This window comes from Amphibalanus amphitrite, unplaced genomic scaffold, assembly GCF_019059575.1.
Source record: "Amphibalanus amphitrite isolate SeventyFive unplaced genomic scaffold, NRLGWU_Aamphi_draft 000036F_arrow, whole genome shotgun sequence".
Classification (NCBI taxonomy): domain Eukaryota; kingdom Metazoa; phylum Arthropoda; class Thecostraca; order Balanomorpha; family Balanidae; genus Amphibalanus; species Amphibalanus amphitrite.
The window spans coordinates 939,321-942,389 of record NW_024881532.1 but is presented as its reverse complement, the minus strand read 5'-3'; positions in this window follow the sequence as shown (position 1 = coordinate 942,389).

Here is a 3,069-nt window from a genome sequence, read left to right as displayed (position 1 = left end):
ACTCAAGAGTATGAGGCAATCCCCCCCCCCCCCAATGCATTTTGTATAAGATTGGTTGAACAGGTTCGCTTATACTCGATATGTAAGAAGTTAACATGTATCAGAACAACGATGTTCAACTGTTGGGTACCTACCTATTTAAACAAATATAATGCTGTATAATAATGATCTCATTTAGACATCAGAAGCACAAGTACACGCAACCTTAGAAGAACACTACATATGAAAAATCAAGGGCCTAAGTCAATCCAAGCATTTCATCGTCATTCGTCATATGAGTTCCTGCTAAGGATGGTACTCACCCTCAATAAGGCTCAATTCCAGCCTAAAAATGGCACCACTCGCAACCACACAGCACCCAACACCGCTCTTCACTGATCACCGGAAATGGCGGAGAAAAATGGCGGACCTTTGGCGCGTTCCTGATGGCTCCAGCGAAGAATCATTGAGGAATACTATGGTTCTACTCGGGTGATATCAAGAGTATTTTGAAAGAATCAGGCAAAGGAAGCATAACAGAAGAATATGAAAGCATCTCAAGGGAATATGAGCCTCCCTGTGATTCCGGCAAGATACCCTCTGGGCAATGAAAGGTTATATTGCAAGAATAGATAGAGAATCATAAAGGCATTACTATCAGCGACTGGGGTATCAACAGCATCTTATACGCACGGAATCATGCAGAATCATTTGGGGTATCAATGGCATAATATGGTTCTCACAGGGTGATATCAAGAGCTTATTAAGAGAATCAATAATTCATGGAGGTCGAGGGAATATCATGGGAATATGAAGCCAACTGCGATTCCATGAATATACCCCATAGGTATAATGAAGAGATCAAAAGGGAATAATTGGGGTATAGACTTCAATGATTAGGGCATCAGGAGATTCATTTTGGTTTTCAGTGTTGGGCTATTGCAAACAAATTTACCACCGTTTGATTAGCTTATTCTGAAACCGGTTTTTCGATTTTACCTAGCTAGGTAGTTTGGTGCAAGAGGCCTCAGATAAATGTCAGTCAGCGGGGTTCGCAGTGTTCCGCTATATGATGTTCCTAAATTTTGCCGTTCACCTGGAATTTCCCGAACGGGCGGCAGAGGTCAGCACCTGCGCAACAAGACCGGCTTAGCGTGGGTGCCGGTCTAAAAAATACGCCCATAAGAAGCACTCAAACCAGATAGCTTTGAAGAACAAAAAAAAAGCAAGGAAAGCAAGGTCAGCTAAAAACAACGGGCCGCAGACGCGCCAAATTTTAATTGCATGCAGGGCATTGACTGAAGGTTATTGTAGCGAAGTTAAAAAAATCGGTCGGAAAAAAATTGAGATATCGAGGTTTTAGTGACGTCATGACTTCTGATTTTTCGACCAAAAACGGCATACGTTCACAAATTCATATAAAATTACAGACCGACGTATATGTAGACATGCCGTAAACGCAAGTAGACTGCCCAGTGCCCATACCATGAACGATTAAATGGCTGTCTTCAATTTTTTATTATTGTTCATTTTGCAAAATCTCGAACTGAACCTTAGCAATTTTTCGTGACTACCTCACGACCAGATGCATGTATTTCTTCAATTGATCTTTTCCGACCAAACACGTACCTATACTCGCATGATAAAATGAACGTCACCATCGTGCTCTACGCCCAAAAGCACCCTTGCCGTGCGTCATGTGCTGCGAATGCCAATTTTGATTTTCGGGGATGTGTCTTCTTTATCTGATTGACCTGATCTTGATCCTGATCTACGCTTGAATGACCTCTACATGGATCTGACACTCGTATAGCACTATGTCTTATATGAAGGATTTTGTACAGTTTTGACAGAGTTTGTGACCAGAGACGCATAGTAGTTGTTCTATATACCCTGCACAGTACGAGGTTCTAAAGTCAATGCTAATGAAAGCCCAATGTCAGGTGTTTGACCTTGACCCGACCTATGGCTTCGAAATTCAACTTTCAAGCACTCGTCTGAAGCGTCTCTTCGCGTTCTTTCGGGCTGCCGTCTCGTGCGTTTCGCTGTTTTTTTTTCTCGAGTTATCAGCTGGGGGCGTTTAACGTCCCCCCCCCCCAGCATACGGCGGGTAGCGAAATACTCCAGCAACTGGCGGGTTAAACAATTTTGTTTGTATTCGACCAGGGTAACCAGGGTATTCAAGACACGAAAAATGTTAAACACTTTAATGGCTTGTGATACCTAATGAGCTTTTACAGCCCATGTTTCCAACAGTAGACTCCGAGGAACTTTTTGTCGCCAACGCTCCGTTCGACACCCCAAGTCCTTTGTCCATCTTTTACTGGAGATATGTTAGCTATCAAAGGTATAAGGCATGTCGGCATGTCAGGCATTGGCGTTTTACCAGGATAACCCAGCCGAAAGGACACAGCCGTTGAGCGTCATCGGGGCACGATATCACTAGCTGCCATCATTCATCAGTCAGTCACGGCTTCCACTTTTACAGTTTGATCTTGGCTGCATCCTTCTGCCGTCGGAGAGCGAAATCTTCCGTTCGTACTTCGTAGGTCCTCCTGCGGTGCGTCCATCGGTCCGTCCGTCCGTCCAACGGTCTGTTGGTTGGTCCGTCGATCCGTCGGTCCGTCCGGGTCCGTAGGTCGATCCATCGGTCAGTCAGTAGGTTCGTCCATCCGTCAATCCGTCTGTAGGTCAGTCCGTCCGTCTCTTCGTCCGTAAGTCGGTTGGTCAGTAGATCGGTCAGTAAGTCAGTCCGTAGCTCCGCACTCCGTTGGTCCGTCCACTTCGTAGGTCTGTTCGTTTGTCCCTAGATCCATTCGTCAGTCCGTATATCGGTCCGTCCGTTCGTCCGTCCGTTGGTCCATCGGTCAATCCGTCGGTCCACCCCGCGTTGGTCCATCGGTCAATCCGTCGGTCCGTCCGGCGTTGGTCCATCGGTCGGTCCGTCGGTCCACCCCGCGTTGGTCCATAGGTCAATTCGTCAGTCCGTCCCGCGTTGGTCCATCGGTCCATCGGTCCGGGAGGCGGCGGCGGCGGCGCGCGGGAGTCGCCGACCGGCCGGAGGGAGGGAGGGCCGGGCTGGCCGGTTAA